This window comes from Nansenia antarctica (assembly GCF_963989245.1).
Source record: "Nansenia antarctica genome assembly, chromosome: 9".
Classification (NCBI taxonomy): domain Eukaryota; kingdom Metazoa; phylum Chordata; class Actinopteri; order Argentiniformes; family Microstomatidae; genus Nansenia; species Nansenia antarctica.
Genome location: NC_137679.1, coordinates 46,077,259 through 46,100,009, shown reverse-complemented (window position 1 = coordinate 46,100,009; position 22,751 = coordinate 46,077,259). Strand labels below are relative to the sequence as shown.

General features: G+C 46.1%; 1 pseudogene across 1 annotated transcript in view; it reads left to right on the top strand.

Annotated features, from left to right (window-relative positions):
- The window catches only part of LOC308165709 (integrin alpha-V-like), a 57,383-nt pseudogene that overhangs the window by 23,473 nt on the left and 11,159 nt on the right, over positions 1-22,751 (top strand). The window contains exons 20-29 of the transcript in view: positions 2,233-2,379; positions 6,012-6,149; positions 6,695-6,762; positions 7,135-7,289; positions 7,516-7,608; positions 7,893-7,972; positions 9,961-10,041; positions 10,459-10,564; positions 19,382-19,540; positions 21,024-21,140. The product of the transcript in view is annotated as an integrin alpha-V-like (transcript). The remainder of the gene's footprint in view (positions 1-2,232; positions 2,380-6,011; positions 6,150-6,694; positions 6,763-7,134; positions 7,290-7,515; positions 7,609-7,892; positions 7,973-9,960; positions 10,042-10,458; positions 10,565-19,381; positions 19,541-21,023; positions 21,141-22,751) is intronic.

Genomic DNA, 22,751 nt, shown 5'->3' with positions numbered 1-22,751 from the left:
AAAGGAGCTGGTCTACTAACAGGCCTATCTAAAGGAGCTGGTCTACTAACAGGCCTGTCTAAAGGAGCTGGTCTACTAACAGGCCTATCTAAAGGAGCTGGTCTACTAACAGGCCTATCTAAAGGAGCTGGTCTACTAACAGGTCTATCTAAAGGAGCTGGTCTACTAACAGGCCTATCTAAAGGGGCTGGTCTACTAACAGGCCTATCTAAAGGAGCTGGTCTACTAACAGGCCTATCTAAAGGAGCTGGTCTACTAACAGGCCTATCTAAAGGAGCTGGTCTACTAACAGACCTGTCTAAAGGAGCTGGTCTACTAACAGGCCTATCTAAAGGAGCTGGTCAACTAACAGGCCTATCTAAAGGAGCTGGTCTACTAACAGGCCTATCTAAAGGAGCTGGTCTACTAACAGGCCTATCTAAAGGAGCTGGTCTACTAACAGGACTATCTAAAGGAGCTGGTCTACTAACAGGCCTATCTAAAGGAGCTGGTCTACTAACAGGCCTATCTAAAGGAGCTGGTCTACTAACAGGCCTATCTAAAGGAGCTGGTCTACTAACAGGCCTATCTAAAGGAGCTGGTCTACTAACAGGCCTATCTAAAGGAGCTGGTCTACTAACAGGCCTATCTAAAGGAGCTGGTCTACTAACAGGCCTATCTAAAGGAGCTGGTCTACTAACAGGCCTATCTAAAGGAGCTGGTCTACTAACAGGCCTATCTAAAGGAGCTGGTCTACTAACAGGCCTGTCTAAAGGAGCTGGTCTACTAACAGGCCTATCTAAAGGAGCTGGTCTACTAACAGGCCTATCTAAAGGAGCTGGTCTACTAACAGGCCTATCTAAAGGGGCTGGTCTACTAACAGGCCTATGTAAAGGAGCTGGTCTACTAACAGGCCTATCTAAAGGAGCTGGTCTACTAACAGGCCTATCTAAAGGAGCTGGTCTACTAACAGGCCTATCTAAAGGAGCTGGTCTACTAACAGGCCTATGTAAAGGGGCTGGTCTACTAACAGGCCTATCTAAAGGAGCTGGTCTACTAACAGGCCTATGTAAAGGAGCTGGTCTACTAACAGGCCTATCTAAAGGAGCTGGTCTACTAACAGGCCTATCTAAAGGGGCTGGTCTACTAACAGGCCTAAAGGAGCTGGTCTACTAACAGGCCTATCTAAAGGAGCTGGTCTACTAACAGGCCTATCTAAAGGAGCTGGTCTACTAACAGGCCTATCTAAAGGAGCTGGTCTACTAACAGGCCTATGTAAAGGGGCTGGTCTACTAACAGGCCTATCTAAAGGAGCTGGTCTACTAACAGGCCTATCTAAAGGAGCTGGTCTACTAACAGGCCTATCTAAAGGAGCTGGTCTACTAACAGGCCTATCTAAAGGAGCTGGTCTACTGACAGGCCTATCTAAAGGGGCTGGTCTACTAACAGGCCTATGTAAAGGGGCTGTTCATAAGCTGCAGCTCATCCAAAACGCTGCTGCTAGGATTCTAACAAAAACAAAGAAATCCTGAGATCCCTGCACTGGCTGCCAGTCTCTCAGATAATTGAATTCAAAATCCTCCTAATTACATACAAATCACAAAATGGTCTTGGACCAAAACACATATCAGATCTCCTCCCACCCTATATTCCAGCAAGGCCCATAAGGTCAGCTGAGACTAATCAGCTAATCATTCCAAGAGTGAAAACCAAACACGGTGCAGCAGCTTTCAGTCACGCTGCTGCATGCTCCTGGAACAAACTCCCTGAAGAAATCAAACAGGCCCAAACCCTTAAAATATTTAAATCTAAGCTAAAAACCTTCATGTTTTGCAGCAGTTGTGATTAAACACAAACACTTCTATCAATGTCTTTTTATTAATTGTCTATTATCTTAAATGTTAAATGTTTATCTATTTATTTTCTCTCTCTCCCTCTCTGTCTCTCTCTCTGTCTCTCTCTCTGTGTCTCTCTCTCTCTCTGTCTCTCTCTGTCTCTCTCTCTCTATATATATATATATTCTTGTCATTTTTATCCTCTTCCTTTATTGTATGTATTAATGCTGTATGTAAACTTACTGTATTGTATGTATTAATGGTTAGGGTTAGTATGTGTTGTATGTATTATAGTAGTAGTAGTATATTATAGTAGTAGTATTAATGCTGTATGTATGTATTGTATCTATTGTATATTGTATAGTATGTATTGCTGCTGTATGTATGTAAAGCCCCCTGCTCCCTCCCAGTGTTTCAGGTGGAGGTGGTGTTGGACCGTCTGAAGCAGCAGGGGGCAGTAAAGAGGGCGCTGTTCCTCCACAGCCGCGCCTCTCTCTACACCAAGAACATGACCGCCAACAACAACAGAGCCCCCGCCTGCGAGGAGCTGGACGCCTACCTCATAGTAACTAACCTGACCCCTGACCCTGACCCCTGACCCTGACCCTGACCCCTGACCCTGGATGCCTTCCTAATAGTAACTAACCTGACCCCTGACCCTGACCCTGACCCTGACCCTGGACGCCTACCTCATAGTAACTAACCTGACCCCTGACCCTGACCCTAACCCTGACCCTGGACGCCTACCTCATAGTAACTAACCTGACCCCTGACCCCTGACCCTGACCCTGGACGCCTACCTCATAGTAACTAACCTGACCCCTGACCCTGACCCTGACCCTGACCCTGACCCTGACCCCTGACCCTGACCCTGGACGCCTACCTCATAGTAATAATAATAATAATAATAATAATAATAATACATGTTATTTCAGGGCGCCTTTCAAGGCTCTGAAGGACACCTTAACACAGTTAAAACCACATATCAGAACATTATACAATCAACTAAGCAGAGTGAGATGAAAACAGCAAAGTCAGACATAACAACAAACTAAACACAGCAGATCAACCAGATGTTGCCTTTATGTGAAAAGGTGTGTTATAAGACTGGATTTGAAAGTGGAGAGAGTGTCAATATTATGTATGTTAGGAGACAGACAGAGAGTTCCAGAATGTTAGGAGACAGACAGAGAGTTCCAGAATGTTAGGAGACAGAGAGTTCCAGAGTGTTAGGAGACAGACAGAGAGTTCCAGAATGTTAGGAGACAGACAGAGAGTTCCAGAGTGTTAGGAGACAGACAGAGAGTTCCAGAGTGTTAGGAGACAGACAGAGAGTTCCAGAATGTTAGGAGACAGACAGAGAGTTCCAGAATGTTAGGAGACAGACAGAGAGTTCCAGAATGTTAGGAGACAGAGAGAGAGTTCCAGAATGTTAGGACCAGACAGAGAGTTCCAGAATGTTAGGAGACAGACAGACAGAGAGTTCCAGAATGTTAGGAGACAGACAGACAGAGAGTTCCAGAATGTTAGGAGACAGACAGAGAGTTCCAGAATGTTAGGAGACAGACAGAGAGTTCCAGAATGTTAGGAGACAGACAGAGAGTTCCAGAATGTTAGGAGACAGACAGAGAGTTCCAGAATGTTAGGAGACAGACAGAGAGTTCCAGAATGTTAGGACCAGACAAAGAGTTCCAGAGTGTTAGGAGACAGACAGAGAGTTCCAGAATGTTAGGAGACAGACAGACAGAGAGTTCCAGAATGTTAGGAGACAGACAGAGAGTTCCAGAATGTTAGGAGACAGACAGAGAGTTCCAGAATGTTAGGAGACAGACGAAGAGTTCCAGAGTGTTAGGAGACAGACAGAGAGTTCCAGAATGTTAGGAGACAGACAGACAGAGAGTTCCAGAATGTTAGGAGACAGACAGAGAGTTCCAGAATGTTAGGAGACAGACAGAGAGTTCCAGAGTGTTAGGAGACAGACAGAGAGTTCCAGAATGTTAGGACCAGACAGAGAGTTCCAGAATGTTAGGAGACAGACAGAGAGTTCCAGAATGTTAGGAGACAGACAGAGAGTTCCAGAGTGTTAGGAGACAGACAGACAGAGAGTTCCAGAATGTTAGGAGACAGACAGAGAGTTCCAGAATGTTAGGAGACAGACAGAGAGTTCCAGAATGTTAGGAGACAGACAGACAGTTCCAGAATGTTAGGAGACAGACAGAGAGTTCCAGAATGTTAGGAGACAGACAGAGAGTTCCAGAATGTTAGGAGACAGACAGAGAGTTCCAGAATGTTAGGAGACAGACAGAGAGTTCCAGAATGTTAGGAGACAGACAGAGAGTTCCAGAGTGTTAGGAGACAGACAGACAGAGAGTTCCAGAATGTTAGGAGACAGACAGAGAGTTCCAGAATGTTAGGAGACAGACAGAGAGTTCCAGAATGTTAGGAGACAGACAGAGAGTTCCAGAATGTTAGGAGACAGACAGAGAGTTCCAGAATGTTAGGTGACAGACAGAGAGTTCCAGAATGTTAGGAGACAGACAGACAGAGAGTTCCAGAATGTTAGGAGACAGACGGAGAGTTCCAGAGTGTTAGGAGACAGACAGAGAGTTCCAGAATGTTAGGTGGCAGAGAGTTCCAGAGTGTTAGGAGACAGACAGAGAGTTCCAGAATGTTAGGTGGCAGAGAGTTCCAGAATGTTAGGAGACAGACAGAGAGTTCCAGAGTGTTAGGAGACAGACAGAGAGTTCCAGAATGTTAGGAGACAGACAGAGAGTTCCAGAATGTTAGGAGACAGACAGAGAGTTCCAGAATGTTAGGAGACAGACAGACAGAGAGTTCCAGAATGTTAGGAGACAGACAGAGAGTTCCAGAATTTTAGGAGACAGACAGACAGAGAGTTCCAGAATGTTAGGAGACAGACAGACAGAGAGTTCCAGAATGTTAGGTGGCAGAGAGTTCCAGAGTGTTAGGAGACAGACAGAGAGTTCCAGAATGTTAGGAGACAGAGAGAGAGTTCCAGAATGTTAGGAGACAGACAGAGAGTTCCAGAATGTTAGGAGACAGACAGAGAGTTCCAGAATGTTAGGAGACAGACAGAGAGTTCCAGAATGTTAGGAGACAGACAGAGAGTTCCAGAATGTTAGGAGACAGACAGAGAGTTCCAGAATGTTAGGAGACAGACAGAGAGTTCCAGAATGTTAGGAGACAGACAGACAGTTCCAGAATGTTAGGAGACAGACAGAGAGTTCCAGAATGTTAGGAGACAGACAGAGAGTTCCAGAATGTTAGGAGACAGACAGAGAGTTCCAGAATGTTAGGAGACAGACAGAGAGTTCCAGAATGTTAGGAGACAGACAGACAGTTCCAGAATGTTAGGAGACAGACAGAGAGTTCCAGAATGTTAGGAGACAGACAGAGAGTTCCAGAATGTTAGGAGACAGACAGAGAGTTCCAGAGTGTTAGGAGACAGACAGACAGAGAGTTCCAGAATGTTAGGAGACAGACAGACAGAGAGTTCCAGAATGTTAGGAGACAGACAGAGAGTTCCAGAGTGTTAGGAGACAGACAGACAGAGAGTTCCAGAATGTTAGGAGACAGACAGACAGAGAGTTCCAGAATGTTAGGAGACAGACAGAGAGTTCCAGAGTGTTAGGAGACAGACAGAGAGTTCCAGAGTGTTAGGAGACAGACAGAGAGTTCCAGAATGTTAGGAGACAGACAGAGAGTTCCAGAATGTTAGGAGACAGACAGAGAGTTCCAGAGTGTTAGGAGACAGACAGACAGAGAGTTCCAGAATGTTAGGAGACAGACAGACAGAGAGTTCCAGAATGTTAGGAGACAGACAGAGAGTTCCAGAGTGTTAGGAGACAGACAGAGAGTTCCAGAGTGTTAGGAGACAGACAGAGAGTTCCAGAATGTTAGGAGACAGACAGAGAGTTCCAGAATGTTAGGAGACTGACAGAGAGTTCCAGAATGTTAGGAGACAGACAGAGAGCGGGGAGCAGAACGGCTGAAGGCTCTAGATCCCATAGTAGTCAGGCGGGCAGAAGGGATGACAAGTTGGTTGGCAGAGGAGATCTGAGACTACGGGAGGGAGTGTGAGTCAGAAGGAGTTCAGAGTGAGATTGACCCCTGACCCTGACCCTAACCCTGTGTGTGTGTGCGTGCGTGCGTGCGTCTGTGTGTGCGTGTGTGTAGGAGCAGTCAGAGTTCAGGGACAGGATCTCTCCCATCAGTGTGTTCCTGGTGGTCAGGCTGGACCAGCGCAGTGCTGCTGACATCACCGGCCTGCAGCCAATCATGGACCCCCGCACCCCCCACAACACCTCCAGACAGGTACCCCCCCCCCCCCCCCCACAACACCTCAGACAGGTGCCCCCCTCCAGCTGTCTGTCAGCAGGTAGGATGATGTCATACTGTGATGTCATACTGTGATGTCATACTGTGATGAGTCTGTCATCAGTCACAGTACTCAGGTATTCTGCCACTGTGTGTTCTCTGTTTAGGGCCAAACAACATTCCAATTTACTCTGTCTGTGTGTTTTTGTGTCTCTCTCTCTGTGTGTGTATGTGTGTGTGTGTGTGTGTGTCTCTGTGTGTGTGTGTGTGTGTATCTCTGTGTGTGTATGTGTGTGTGTCTGTGTCTCTCTCTTTGTGTGTGTGTGTGTGTGTGTGTGTGTATGTGTGTGTGTGTGTGTGTGTGTATGTGTGTCTCTCTCTCTCTCTGTGTGTACGTGTGTGTATGTGTGTGTGTGTGTGTGTGCGTCTCTCTTTGTGTGTGTATGTGTGTGTGTGTGTGTGTGTGTATATGTGTGTGTGTGTGTGTGTGTATATGTGTGTGTGTGTGTGTGTGTGTGTGTGTGTGTGTGTGTGTGTTCCAGGCCCACATCTTACTGGACTGTGGGAACGACAACATCTGCAAGCCGGACCTCCAGCTGTCTGTCAGCAGGTAGGATGATGTCATACTGTGATGTCATACTGTGATGTCACAGGAGGAAGGAGGGATTAGACAGTTGTATTGAGGGGGTGGGGGGGGGAGATAGGTAGTGACTCTGCAGTCCTGACAGCAGTGGAAAGGTCCTCCCACCAGCAGGGGGGGGTCTGGGCCAGATAGTCCCTATGACGTAAATACAAACATAACAGGTAGTCCCTATGACGTAAATACAAACATAACAGCTGCCTTTGGTAAGTAAGAAAGCTAGTAAGCTACATAAGCTAGATACATTAAGCTTGAATCTGTTTAGACTATTGTGATGAAACAAAGTTCCCCTCCTCCCCCCCTCCCCCTCCCTCCCCCCCCCCTCCCCCCCCTCCCCCACAGCGACCGGGAGCAGATGTTCCTGGGCGATGACAACGGGCTGACCCTGCAGGTGGCAGCAGGGAACGGGGGGGGGGGGGGAGGGGGCGTACGAGGCCGAGCTGAGGGTCACCCTGCCCCCCCAAGCTCACTTCACTGGGGTGGTCCGCCACAGCCAGGTGAGACCCCCCTCACCTTGCCCCCCCCCTCACCCTGCCCCCCCCCAACACCAAAGCCAACCAGCTATAAAACGTACCCCTGTAGTGACCGCTCGTTAGCGAGCAAAGTATTCATAATTCACGGCGTTCCAGCCTTGTACAAAGCATTGTTATATGTTTGTGTTTACTCAATCACCCAGGCTGCTTAGCGGGTGATATGACGGTGTCTACTCCCCCCCCCCTCCAGACTCTGACCAGATTGTCCTGTGCCTACAAGAGAGACAACCAGACCAGACTGGTGGTGTGTGACCTGGGGAACCCCATGAAGGGAGGAACCAAGGTACACACACACACATTCACACACACACACACATACACACACTCACACACACAGACACACACAGACACACACATACAGTGTGTAGCTAGGAGAATGTTTCTCCTCGGAGGCCCCTCTCACCTGTGGGGTTCCTCAAGGGTCGATACTGGGCCCCCTTCTATTTCTCCTTTACTGGCGTGTCCTTCCACTGTTATACTGACGACATCCAGGTCTATCTGCCACTAAAATCTCCCTCCCTCCTCCCCCCCTCCCTCCCTCCTCCCCCCTCCCTCCCCCTCCTCTAGCTGGTAGCAGGGCTGCGTTTCAGCGTCCACCAGCTGTCAGAGCAAGACACATCCGTCAGGTTTGACCTCCAGATCCACAGGTCAGTAGAATAGAAGTATAGTCAGTAGTATAGTTGTTGTTGATGATTTGGTTGTTAATGTTGTTGTTGTTGATGTTTATGTTGTTGTTGTTGTTGTGGTGTTGTTGTTGTTGTGGTGTTGTTGTTGTTGTTGTGGTTGTGGTTGTTGTTGTTGTTGTTGTTGTTGTGGTTGTGGTTGTTGTGGTTGTTGTTGTTGTTGTTGTTGTTGTTGTGGTTGTTGATGTTGTTGTTGTTGTTGTTGTGGTTGTTGGTGTTGTTGTGGTTGTTGTGTTGTGGTTGTTGATGTTGTTGTTGTTGTGGTTGTTGTTGTTGTTGTTGTTGTTGTGGTTGTTGATGTTGTTGTTGGTGTTGTTGTGGTTGTTGTGTTGTTGTTGTTGATGTTGTTGTTGTGGTGTTGCTGTTGATGTTGTTGTTGTGGTTGTTGTGTTGTTGTTGGTGTTGTGGTTGTTGTGTTGTTGTTGTTGATGTTGGTGTTGTGGTTGTTGTTGTGGTTGTTGTTGTTGTTGTGGTTGTTGTTGTTGTGGTTGTTGTTGTTGTTGTGGTGTTGTTGTTGTTGTGGTTGTTGTGGTTGTTGTGGTGTTGTTGTGGTTGTTGTTGTTGTTGTTGTTGTTGTTGTTGTTGTTGTTGTTGTGGTTGTTGTGGTTGTTGGTGTTGTTGTGGTTGTTGTTGTTGTGGTTGTTGTGGTTGTTGTTGTTGTTGTTGTTGTTGTTGTGGTTGTTGTGTTGTTGTTGTTGATGTTGGTGTTGTGGTTGTTGTTGTGGTTGTTGTTGTTGTTGTGGTTGTTGTTGTTGTGGTTGTTGTTGTTGTTGTGGTGTTGTTGTTGTTGTGGTTGTTGTGGTTGTTGTGGTGTTGTTGTGGTTGTTGTTGTTGTTGTTGTTGTTGTTGTTGTTGTTGTTGTTGTTGTGGTTGTTGTGGTTGTTGGTGTTGTTGTGGTTGTTGTTGTTGTGGTTGTTGTTGTTGTTGTTGTTGTTGTTGTTGTTGTTGTTGTGGTTGTGGTTGTTGTGGTTGTTGTTGTTGTGGTTGTTGTTGTTGTTGTTGTTGTGGTTGTGGTTGTTGTTGTGGTTGTTGTTGTTGTTGTTGTTGTGGTTGTTGTTGTGGTTGTTGTGGTTGTTGTTGTTGTGGTTGTTGTGGTTGTTGATGTTGTTGTTGTGGTTGTTGTTGTGGTTGTTGTTGTGGTTGTGGTTGTTGTGGTTGTTGTTGTTGATGTTGTTGTTGTGGTTGTTGTTGTGGTTGTTGTTGTGGTTGTGGTTGTTGTGGTTGTTGTTGTTGATGTTGTTGTTGTGGTTGTTGTTGTGGTTGTTGTGGTTGTTGATGTTGTTGTTGTGGTTGTTGTTGTGGTTGTTGTTGTGGTTGTTGCTGTTGATGTTGGTGTTGTGGTTGTTGTGTTGTTGTTGTTGATGTTGGTGTTGTGGTTGTTGTGGTTGTTGTTGTGGTTGTTGTTGTTGTTGTGGTGTTGTTGTTGTTGTGGTTGTTGTTGATGTTGTTGTTGTGGTTGTTGTTGTGGTTGTTGTGGTTGTTGTTGTTGTTGTGGTTGTTGTTGTGGTTGTTGTGGTTGTTGTTGTTGTGGTTGTTGTGGTTGTTGATGTTGTTGTTGTGGTTGTTGTTGTGGTTGTTGTTGTGGTTGTGGTTGTTGTGGTTGTTGTTGTGGTTGTTGTTGTGGTTGTTGTTGTTGTTGTTGTTGTGGTTGTTGTTGTGGTTGTTGTGGTTGTTGTGGTTGTTGGTGTTGTTGTGGTTGTTGTTGTTGTGGTTGTTGTTGTTGTTGTTGTTGTGGTTGTTGTTGCTGTTGTTGTTGTTGTTGTGGTTGTTGTTGTGGTTGTTGTGGTTGTTGTGGTTGTTGTTGTTGTTGTTGTGGTTGTTGTTGTGGTTGTTGTGGTTGTTGTTGTTGTGGTTGTTGTGGTTGTTGATGTTGTTGTTGTGGTTGTTGTTGTGGTTGTTGTTGTGGTTGTGGTTGTTGTGGTTGTTGTTGTTGATGTTGTTGTGGTCTCCAGCTCCAACCAGTTCAGCAGCACCAGTCCTTCTGTCTCCAGCATCACCCAGCTGGCCGTCCTGGCCCGGGTGGAGATCAGAGGGTAGGTCGGCATGGCAACGCTCCATAGCAACCTCTACACCACAACACAGACAACTTTATTGTTCAAACCATGTTGACAAAACAGGAGATGTATGTGATAGACCTACTGACTGCCTGTCTGCCTATTACCTGTCTGCCTGCCTGCCTGTCTGTCTGTCTATCTGACTGCCTGTCTGCCTTTCTGTCTGTCTGTCTGTCTGTCTGTCTCTTTGCCTGCCTGCCTACCTGTCTGCCTGCCTACCTGTCTCCCTGCCTCTCCCTCCCCCCTGCCCCCCCCCCCCCTCCAGACTGTCAGCTCCAGACCAGGTGTTCCTGCCCATCTCTAACTGTCTGCCCCTCCCCCCCCTCCCCCCTGCCCCCCCCCCTCCCTCCCCTCCCCCCTGCCCCCCCCTCCCCTCCCCTCCCCCCCCCCCTCCAGGGTGTCAGCTCCAGACCAGGTGTTCCTGCCCATCTCTAACTGGCAGCCAGTCGACCCCCCCCTGGTGGAGGACCACATCGGCCCCCTGGTGCAGCACATCTACGAGGTCAGAGACCCCCGACCCCTAACCCCTCCCCCTGACCCCTAACCCCTCCCCCTGACCCTAACATAACCCTGTTAATCTTGGTTGGACTTGAGTGTGTCAGATAGGGTTAAATACTATATTCTGATTCAACCTGGTTGTAAGACAGGTGATGCTAACCCAGCGCTAGTTCAAACAGACCGTAGTAGACTTCAAACAACAAAGAGACACGGATTCATTTTCTTGCGCAAGGAGATTGAACCCGAGGTCTCCCAGAGACCTCGAATTCAAAACTGAATCTTTCCCCCTCCGAGCCAGTATTTTTATTATCAAACACAAAGAGACACACATGGGTAGGGGGATGGGGCTTCATGAACAGGTACAGTGTTAGCAAAATCAGATTTATGACCAAGGAATGGAGCCTAGCTGAGAACAGGAGATAAGAAAGTGTACAATGAGAAGCTTGTGAGTTTGTGCAGAGCAAAGAGCACGGGGTTGGAGCCTACTGAATTCACAGAACAGGACAAAAATGTACAGAGTGTCCTCTTCAAAACATCCACAACATTATAACATTATGAAAACATCATTCAACTCTAACATTTCCCTGCTGTTTTTCATATTTTATCACGATACAAACATTCGTCTCTTTATTCAGGTAGAGCTATCTTGCTTTCACATTTTCTAGTTCAACTGTCATTCAACGTCGCCGTACAGATCACAGACATGAATATTCATCTTTCTCAACTTGGGTTAGAGGTTGGTACTTAGGTTCCATCATAATTTCTCGAGTCAACATTTGTTGTACAAATATTCCTGAAATCAGTTTGTTAGTCATAGCTTTGAAGCAGGGGAAGACACAACAAACGAGCACAGCCAGAAATATCATTACAACAAAGAAAATCATTAACCATCAGTCTGATCTGATCGATTTCGCGGTTCTGGGCTTCGTTTATCGTAAGGGATGCATTTACAAATGTCTCTAATTGATAGTTCAGGGTTTCTAGGCGCAGGGAATGCTTCCCTACTCCTATCCAGGGTGTCACGGCCAGGCTCATGACCATGACAAAAGACGGGAGACACACACACGATCTTTAAAGTAATGAAAATAAATGTTTTATTATAAACTAAATGAGGCTAAATACAATAATAAGATGAGGTGTGGTAGTCAGTAAATCAGTGGTGTAATGTGAGTGTAGTGGAAAGTGGTGAGGTGAGTGTTGCATGGTGTGAAACAAGGAACAAACAAATAAGACAAATAATGGTGCCTAGAAGGGGGCCTCCATACTGAGGCCTGCATGGGTCTTTTATATGTCCCGGATCCTGGAACCAGGTGGGGCACAATCAGCTGTCCACCAGCTGATCTGCATTCCCCTGATTAGTAACCCTGTCCAGCAGGAGGCCTCTCTGCAGACAGGGAAACAGATGTTATTACAGGCCAGGACAATATATGGGGCCAGGGCCGTCACACCCCCTCCCATAGAAACAGGGTCCCAAAGGGATCACTGAACAGGGAAACACACCACAGTAAAATAATATATAATCACCTGTATTCAGGACCAACCACCATTACTCCAACCTCGGCAACAGGTACCAATGAAGCCATAATTAAGAGGAGCAGGAACAGTAGAAGGGTAAAAACAGGAAATTAATTAACACAAAAACAATTATCTTAACAAGGGGCCCTGGACAATGCATCTGCCACTACATTGTCCTTCCCTTTTATGTGACGTATGTCCAGAGTATATGATTGTAAAAATAAAGACCAGCGAATCAGTCTCTGGTTAGGGCACTTTAAAGAATTTAGAAAGATCAATGGATTGTGATCCGTGAAGACTACCAATGGAGCGAGACCGGACATAATGTACACATCAAAATGATGGAGAGCCCAGACCAAGGCAAGGGCTTCCTTTTCAATTACTGAATAATTGAGCTGACAAGAGTTGAACTTTTTTGAAAAAAAACTAACAGGTCTGTCAATGCCAAATTCATCGGTCTGTAGAAGCACCGCCCCTGCTCCCACGTGACTGGCATCGACCTGTAACTTGAAGGGTTCATCCATAAGAGGAGCAGCCAACACTGGAGCAGCACAAAGAAGAGCTCTAACATTAACAAAGGCCTGTTGACATTCTGTACTCCAAACATACATTGCGTCACCTCTCAGGAGGTTAGTAAGTGGAGTGACTACCGTTGAAAAATTGCGACAAAAGCTGCGATAATAGCCTACTAGCCCTAAGAAACGCTGCAGCTCTTTCTTAGTGGTAGGTCTGGGGTACTGCTCTATAGCCTGCACCTTAGCCTGGACCAGAGAGACTTTACCATGACCAACCACTCGACCGAGGTACCTCACCGATGCCCTGGCAAACTCACACTTTGCCAGGTTGACGGTGAGGCACGCACCAGCCAAGCGGTCGAACAAGGCACGCACACGCTGAAGATGGGTGGACCACGAGTCAGAATAGATGACGACGTCGTCTAGATATACAGCGCACCCCTCCAAACCACCTACAACCATGTTCATCAGCCGTTGGAATGTGGCTGGAGCATTTCTAAGACCGAAGGGCATGACAGTATACTCATAAAGACCAGAGGGGGTTATAAACGCCGATATTTCACGAGCCCTCTTGGATAAAGGCACCTGCCAAAATCCTTTGAGCAAGTCAAATTTGCTAATAAACTTAGCGGAGGCTACTTGGTCAATACAATCTTCCATCCTGGGAAGAGGATACGAATCTGGCTTTGTCACACTATTCACTTTGCGGAAGTCTGTACAAAACCGCAGTGTGTGATCAGGCTTTGGAACTGTGAGACACGGGGACGCCCAGCTGGACGAGGTAGGCACTGCAATACCAGTCTCAAGCATATACCTGATCTCGGAGTCCACGTGTTTACGTTTGTCAGGACTAACTCTATAAAAACGCTGTCTGATAGGTGAAGCATCCCCTACATCTATATCGTGTTCGATTAAGGGAGTCTGCGTGGGAGTGTCACCAAAAATGGATGGATAATCCTTAACAAGATGCAGCAGTTGGGTACGTTCAACCTCTGTTAAATGCCCCAACGAGCTCCCAAGATCACGAAAGGACTCTGAATTTTTCAATCTTCCAGTCAACAACTCCTGGTCGGGACTGGATAGGCCATCCTCCTCAGGCTCTGCCACCACCTGAGGGGAATCCCCTACTGTACTGGCTACACACGCCGGACGAACAGGAACTGACGCCTGCTCCACAGAATCAGACACACGGTCATAATACGGTTTCAATAAATTAATGTGGCAGAGCTGATTAGGCTTCCTACGCAAAGGTGTAGCAATCAGGTAATTAAGATCAGACACTTGCTTTACTACAGTATGTGGACCAGTAAATTTAGCACAAAAGGGGGAATCAACCATGGGCAAGAGTGCCTGAACCTGATCACCCGGGCTAAACTTCCGTGGCTCAGTTCGGCGGTCATAAAGGCGTTTCATTTTCTTTTGTGCACTAGCTAGTTTTTCTTTTGCCAGCTCACCGGCTTCATAAAGCCTATGCTTAAAGCCGAGTACGTAACTAAGCAAGTTTTTTGGTGGTTCGGACTCTTTCCAATCATCTTGGATAACGGCCAAGGGGCCACGTACTGTGTGTCCGAACACCAGATCATTGGGACTAAAACCCGTACTTTCCTGGCTCACCTCCCTGGCGGCTAACATCATCCAAGGAAGCCCCTCCTCCCAATCTCCGTCCAGCTCAGTACAGTAGGCGCGCAACAAAGATTTCAAAGTTGCATGGAATCGCTCCAATGCGCCCTGGCTCTGCGCGTGATAGGCTGACGCCCTGTTGTGCTTAACGCGCAGCTGTTTCAGGACCTGAGCGAACAGATGGGAAGAGAAATTAGAACCCTGGTCAGACTGGATGATTTTTGGTATGCCAAAGATTGAAATGAACTGAGTCAAGGCACGGACTACAGACTTGGTGGTGATATTGCGTAAGGGAAAAGCTGCAGGATACCTGGTAGCCTGGCACATAACTGTCAGCAAATACTTAGCCCCAGTACGAGACGGAGGGAGGGGACCTACACAATCAATAATGAGATGGTCAAACGGTTGACTGGTTGCCTGAATCGGACTCAATGGAGCCGGTGTAATGCTCTGATTCGGCTTTCCTGTCAACTGACATGTATGACATGTTTTTACATAGGCTGCCACATCCCTCTTAAGGCGAGGCCAAACGAAGTAACGGAGGATGCGATCATAGGTCTTAGAAACTCCTAGGTGTCCACCCTCATCATGTGACACCTGCAGAACCAAGCTGCGATACTTGGAGGGCACAACAATTTGGTAAATGGGGTCTCCCACAAACTCAACGCCATGGGGAACCCACTTCCTCACCAATACCTCATTGTGAATGAAATAGGCATGGGCGCTGTTCCTCACCCCCCCAGCAGGGAGAGCTCCCTCAAACAGCTCTTTCAGACTTGGATCTGCCCGCTGCTCTCTCACCAGTTCACTGTGAGGGACAGACAGGGGAAAATCAGACAGTGATATCACATGCTCCACATCATCCACCATTTTGTCAGGGTCAGGCGTGGCACGGCTCATGGCACGAGTTACGGCACACGCAGTGAACACCTCAGGAAACTCCCGTTCACTTTCATCAGGCTTGCTTTTAAATACTGGCACAGACGTAACCACCACAGGTGGCGCCACATCTGCCCACACTCGTGCACCAACCAAGCCATTACCCATGATCATGGTCACCCCCTCACAGGGCAACGCTGGGCGCACACCCACAGTCATCTCACCCTGAAACAAATCAGATGAAAGAATTATTCTGTGCAGAGGAACATGCAATACAGCCAAACCCATACCACGAATGGGAATGGAGTCACCTGTGTCAGAGGCATCAGAAAATGGCAAAGCAGAAGCTAAAATAAACGAATCAAATGCCCCAGTATCCCGTAAAATGTTTACTGGGACCTTCTCATCCCCACCGACGAGGGACACCAAACCATCTGTAAGGAATGGCAAGTAAGATTCAAGGTCAGAGGATTGTGGAGACTCAACATGTGTAGAGCGCACCTGGGACAGCGAATCACAGGCTTGGGCAGCAGACTTAACCCGCTGCACCACCGGCGCCGCGCAACCAGCCCCTTTAGCCCCATCCCCATGAGACACTGGAGCCCAAGGCTTACCTCTAGACTTTAAAGCATAGCATTCAGATTTAACATGCCCCTTTTTATGGCAGTGACTGCACACTTTCTCATAACTCCTTGAACTATTCTGATTCTCATAACTCCTTGAACTATTCTGATTCTCATAACTCCTTGAACTATTCTGACCTCTAAGACCAAAATCAGTTGCAACTGACTGACCAGCAGGTGGCATATCAAAACCAAAGGTACTCCTCTGAAACCCAGGCTCTGGCACATAAGCGCGAGACTCACCAAACGTGCGCGGCTCTCCAAACCTACCCCTGCTATGAATCAATGTAAAATCATCTGCCAACGCAGCAGCTTCAGCAGGAGTAGTCACCTGCTTTTCACTAATATAGGTGGCTATATTCTGGGGAATAGCATTTTTAAATTGCTCCAGTACAATCAGATCACACAAATCATCAAAATCATCTACATCAGACGCCTTGCACCAGCGATTGAAATGCAAAACTAATTCTCTTGTAAACTCAAGATGTGTCTGACTCTTGTTTCTCCTCCAATTCCTAAATTTCTGTCTGTAGGCCTCCGGAACCTGTTCATAAGATTTAAGCACTGCAGACTTCACTTTCTCATAAATCAGAGAATCCTCACGGCTCAGGGACGAATATGCCAACTGTGCTCGACCTGTAAAAACACATTGTAACATGAGGGTGCGTTCAGCATCTGGCCAACCACGAGTGTCAGCGAGGCGCTCAAACAACGAAAAAAACGAGTCAGGATCCCTTTCATTAAATTTAGGTAAAAGTTTCAAGTTTCCTGCTGTATCAAATGAGCCTCTATTTGCTCCCCTGGAAGCAAAAGAACCCCCACTACTTAAGACTTCACTACTGATTTTACCGTCTTCAATCAAATTCAACCTATGTCTCTCTAACTCCAATCTAGCCGTTTCAGTTTGCATTTGGACTTCACATTTCATTTTCTCAAGTGCAAATTCCTGGTCTAATCTCAGTTTGAGCAATTCTTTTTCCTGGTCAAATGTAAAAGGGTGCTTTAGCAACAGGCGAAGCTAAACCCTTGACAGGCTGTGGCAAAATTGCCATCTCGACCAGTTTCGACTCTAAACATGCCCTAAGCTCATGTTTCTTTTGTTCTACCACCGCTACATCATAATGTTTTGCAACCAATAACAATTGAGCTTTAGTAAAACGGTACAATAAGTCATAGGATGGAGCTGCTATAAACCCCTCTACTCCAGACATTTTTATTTTATTAAATCACAATATTAAGTACAGGACAATGTAGGCCTATGGACCCAAGATGGCGTATACACTGACAACTCAGCGCGCATCAGAGGAAATTGACAACCTCGCAACGGAGCATGCCCCTATCTGACTGCCTACCCCAGGACCTGACTGAGTAAGCTCAACCCTAGTCTTCATGCGTTAGCGGGAGGATCTTTAAACACTAACTCGTCAGCCCGGTTAGACCCCCAGCAAGCTGGTCGCCCACCTGACAGCTAAGAATGTGTCCCCGAGACAATTGCTCTAGCCGCCGTACCGCAACACTACAGAAAAACGCTCAGCCAGACTCAAAGGAGAGAGACCGTAAACCTACCAGGGCAGCCCCGTAGCCTACATGTGCGCAACTGACAGCCAATTGTATACACCCTCTTGCCCCAATAGAAAAAAAATTATCTAAGCACCATTACAAACAAAACGATCGCGCAGATCAATTAACAATAGGCTATTATATACAAAAATGCGATAAGTGTGTCTCCAAAATGCTTAATATGCCACTCAAGGCTTCCAAAAAAAACACCCGCAGGCGATAATTTTGAACTGGTGGGGAATTGACTACGACACCAGTTTGCAGTTCATTCACCAAAATCTCTGCCTAGGCTACTAACAGAGACACGCGCTTATTAACTTAACAAGGCACCCCCTGCCAATCAAGGCAACAAGCCATGGGAGTCGCACCACAAGTAATGATGAACCACAATGTTTTAACTATGAATTAAGCAAAAAAGTACCGGGTAGAATTCAATAGAAAAAAAGCAATATTTACTTACCAAAAGGTGATCAAAAATAATGCTAGAAAAACGAAACCGGACGAGCCCCCAATTTGTCACGGCCAGGCTCATGACCGCGGGGCCACAGTATCCCTAATCTTGACCCTAATTCTAACACATAACCTTTCAATCCTACACTATTCTAATCTTTTCCCTTAATATCAAAACTGCCACAATTACCCATTATTTATGTCAATGTTTCTGTTTTTACTAGACAACGTGTCGTTCAAAACCTAGTTTCCTAATTCACCGCAGTGTGCGTCGCGGATGACAGAGTTATATTCTGTTTCTCCGTTCGTCACCAGTGACAGTCAATTCTCACAAGTATTCACTTTCAGTCATAGTTTCAGTTTCCATTCTTAGTCTGCTGTTTACATAACACAAAAGATATACATCTATTTTTCAAAATGGATTCTTTTTGTATGTCAAACTCACAGTCCAAGTTCCATTAGTCTACTGTTTACATAACACAAAAGATATACATCTATTTTTCAAAATGGATTCTTTTTGTATGTCAAACAATTCCTATTTTGTACAATTTAGGATAGATAGACTATTCATTTCGATTGCAATCTTTCTTTTTCTCTTAGGGTGAGAATAACCCGCTTATTTACCGGTGTCTTTGCCGTCTGTGTCTGGCCTGGGATCCCGTCAGCCGTCTTTTGGAGGAGAAAAGGAGGAATTGACATCTAACGCACCGGCCTGGAGCGAATTCACGTCCCAGGACTTTCTCCGGGTCGCTCGATCCCGGGCTGTCGACAGACTTCGGCGTGTCGTTCCTCCTGGTCTCCTCCCCGACGACGTAGGGATCCGGCTCGAAGGACCAATTGTCAGATAGGGTTAAATACTATATTCTGATTCAACCTGGTTGTAAGACAGGTGATGCTAACCCAGCGCTAGTTCAAACAGACCGTAGTAGACTTCAAACAACAAAGAGACACGGATTCATTTTCTTGCGCAAGGAGATTGAACCCGAGGTCTCCCAGAGACCTCGAATTCAAAACTGAATCTTTCCCCCTCCGAGCCAGTATTTTTATTATCAAACACAAAGAGACACACATGGGTAGGGGGATGGGGCTTCATGAACAGGTACAGTGTTAGCAAAATCAGATTTATGACCGGGCCCCAAGGAATGGAGCCTAGCTGAGAACAGGAGATAAGAAAGTGTACAATGAGAAGCTTGTGAGTTTGTGCAGAGCAAAGAGCACGGGGTTGGAGCCTACTGAATTCACAGAACAGGACAAAAATGTACAGAGTGTCCTCTTCAAAACATCCACAACATTATAACATTATGAAAACATCATTCAACTCTAACAGAGTGTCATCCGCATAGTTGTGGTAGGCAATTTTGTTCTTTTTTATGATGGAAGCATGTAGAGATTGAATAGAAGGGGGCCAAGGATTGACCCTTGGGGAACCCCACATGTCATTTTAATTTGGTCAGATACAAAGTTGCCAATGGAGACATAGTAGCTTCTGTCCTGTAGGTAGGATCTAAACCAGTTTAGGGCAGTGCCCGAAAGTCCCAAAACCCTGACCCCTGACCCTAACATAATCCTGGCCCTGACCCCTAACCCTCCCCCCTCCCCCTGACCCACAGATGTGTATATTGGTATCTAATCAGTCTTTGTTGTGCGTTTCCATGGCAGCTGCGTAACAGCGGCCCCAGCTCCTTCAGCAAGGCCATGCTGGACGTACGGTGGCCCTACAGGCTAGGCTCCGCCCCCCTGCTCTACCTCTCCTCCTATGCCGCCGACGGACCAATGAACTGCAGCTCCGCCCTGCTGGCCGACCCCCTGCACCTCTCTGTAAGACCCTCACACACACACACACACTCTAGCCTCTGTCACACATAGTTCCCTGTAATTTCCATGGAATCCCAAGCTGTGTCAACCGATTTCGCGCGCCTGTCTCATTCCAGCGAGTCAACTCGTATTAGAGTGTTTACCATCACCAAGTTCGCTCGCCAACTAAAGCACTTGATTACCGTTGATATAAACATACTCCACTAGTCCACAAGCACAGTATGGGAGAACTTGGTGGAAAGCATAATACGATATGCGCTCTGCGCTGCGGGCTACGCACGATGCAAGACATCTGAGAGGAGACGTGTGTGTGGCACTGCGTTTATATCACAAAATGTTCATTTGATAAGTAAAAGTAAGCTAGCTAAGTAAGTAATCTAGCTGACTATCATTGGAAACTAAGTACTATCCAGTTAGAAGATGTAGTTGTGTTGTCCTGCTGGTCTCGCTGCCTGGGTCTGAACAGACTTTGGGATCATCTACAACGTCTCCAGTAGGCTGCATGAGAACTTCGCATCCTTTGAAAAACATGGCGGGATGTAAGGATCTTGTAACTTTGCAAACAATAGCAGCATTTATATAGTTTAGTTTATGTTCAACTGGAAAAAGATATTTTTTTTAAGTTACTTCTTATGCGCTCTGCCCTGCTGGTTGTACGATGCAGAACAGCTGTGAAAGGAGACGGACCAGGCAATGTTCAGGCTTCCGTTCACACTTGTCTGGACCAGGGTAATTATACATGTCTGGACCAGGGTAATTATACATGTCTGGACCAGGGTAATTATACATGTCTGGACCAGGGTAATTATACATGTCTGGACCAGGGTAATTATACATGTCTGGACCAGGGTCATTATACATGTCAGGACCAGGGTAATTATACATGTCTGGACCAGGGTAATTATACATGTCTGGACCAGGGTCATTATACATGTCAGGACCAGGGTAATTATACATGTCTGGACCAGGGTAATTATACATGTCTGGACCAGGGTAATTATACATGTCTGGACCAGGGTAATTATACATGTCAGGACCAGGGTAATTATACATGTCTGGACCAGGGTAATTATACATGTCTGGACCAGGGTAATTATACATGTCAGGACCAGGGTAATTATACATGTCTGGACCAGGGTAATTATACATGTCTGGACCAGGGTAATTATACATGTCAGGACCAGGGTAATTATACATGTCTGGACCAGGGTAATTATACATGTCTGGACCAGGGTAATTATACATGTCTGGACCAGGGTAATTATACATGTCAGGACCAGGGTAATTATACATGTCTGGACCAGGGTAATTATACATGTCTGGACCAGGGTAATTATACATGTCTGGACCAGGGTAATTATACATGTCTGGACCAGGGTAATTATACATGTCTGGACCAGGGTAATTGCCTGAGCGGATTTCCCTGGTCAGTCCCATTCAGACATACGTTGACCCTGTAAAATGGAATTCTCTCTCTCTCTCTCAGGGTTCCGGGGTTTCCGTGGAGAGGAACAGCACCACCGTTGCCAGGGCGGAGGGGCGTAACCATGACAACGGCCCCCGCCACCGCCGAGAGCTGCAGGAGGGAAACCCGGGAGTACTGGTACACACACACACAGACACACACACACACAGACACGCACACACACACACACACAGACACGCACACAGACACGCACACACACACACACACACAGACACGCACACAGACACGCACACACACACACACACACAGACACGCACACAGACACGCACACACACACACACACACACACACAGACACACTTCAGCTTGAAAAGAGTAAAAAAAAAAAACTGTGTCTTTGTTTATTTGTTTGTCAACATTATATACATTTACATGTCCTTGTTCCTTGGTGTGTGTGTGTGTGTGTGTGTGTGTAAAGCCTAGCATGTTCAGTCTGTGTAGTGACGATTCAGAAGTGTTCTCTAATATTTAATCAAACACCCCTGATGCTGTAATTGTCAATGAAAATCACAGAGAGGTGCTCATTCTAGAAGTTGCACCTTTGACCATAGCCTAGAGGAAGCCTTTTCAACCAAGATCTTGAAATACCAACAGCTGGAGCAGGCCATATCACAACTGGGTTACAGATGTCAACTTTTAGTTTTCATATTTGGCAGCCTGGGCCATGTTCATACATTTGTTGTCAGAGGCCTTCATATGGCTGGTCTACCTAAGAGAAGGGCCAAACAGTTAGCAAAGTACTGCTCAGTATCTGCTGTTATTGGTAGCCGCTCAATTGTGGTGGTGCTTCTTGTACCCATGAGCTGGAGACTGTCTGTTGTACAGTATTGATACTGTATCTGTCAACCCACTGGTATCATCTGGTGTGAATAACATCCTGTGTGTGGCAGAACTGGTTGTTAATAACATACTGTGTGTAGCATAACTGGTTGAATAACATCCTGTGTGTAGCATAACTGGTTGTTAATAACATCCTGTGTGTAGCATAACTGGTTGTTAATAACATCCTGTGTGTAGCATAACTGGTTGAATAACATCCTGTGTGTAGCATAACTGGTTGAATAACATCCTGTGTGTAGCATAACTGGTTGTTAATAACATCCTGTGTGTAGCATAACTGGTTGAATAACATCCTGTGTGTAGCATAACTGGTTGAATAACATCCTGTGTGTAGCATAACTGGTTGTTAATAACATCCTGTGTGTAGCATAACTGGTTGAATAACATCCTGTGTGTAGCATAACTGGTTGTTAATAACATCCTGTGTGTAGCATAACTGGTTGTTAATAACATCCTGTGTGGAGCATAACTGGTTTAATAACATCCTGTGTGTAGCATAACTGGTTGTTAATAACATCCTGTGTGTAGCATAACTGGTTGTTAATAACATCCTGTGTGTAGCATAACTGGTTGAATAACATCCTGTGTGTAGCATAACGAGGGCCGAAGAACATAACCTCCTATCTGAAAAATTCTGTAAGATTTTAAATTTGTTTCTTTAATTACATTTTATTTTTATTTTAATTTTAAGATTTTAAACATTTTTGCAGATAGGAGGTTATGTTCTTCGGCCCTCGATAACTGGTTGTTAATAACATCCTGTGTGTAGCATAACTGGTTGAATAACATCCTGTGTGTAGCATAACTGGTTGTTAATAACATCCTGTGTGGAGCATAACTGGTTTAATAACATCCTGTGTGTAGCATAACTGGTTTAATAACATCCTGT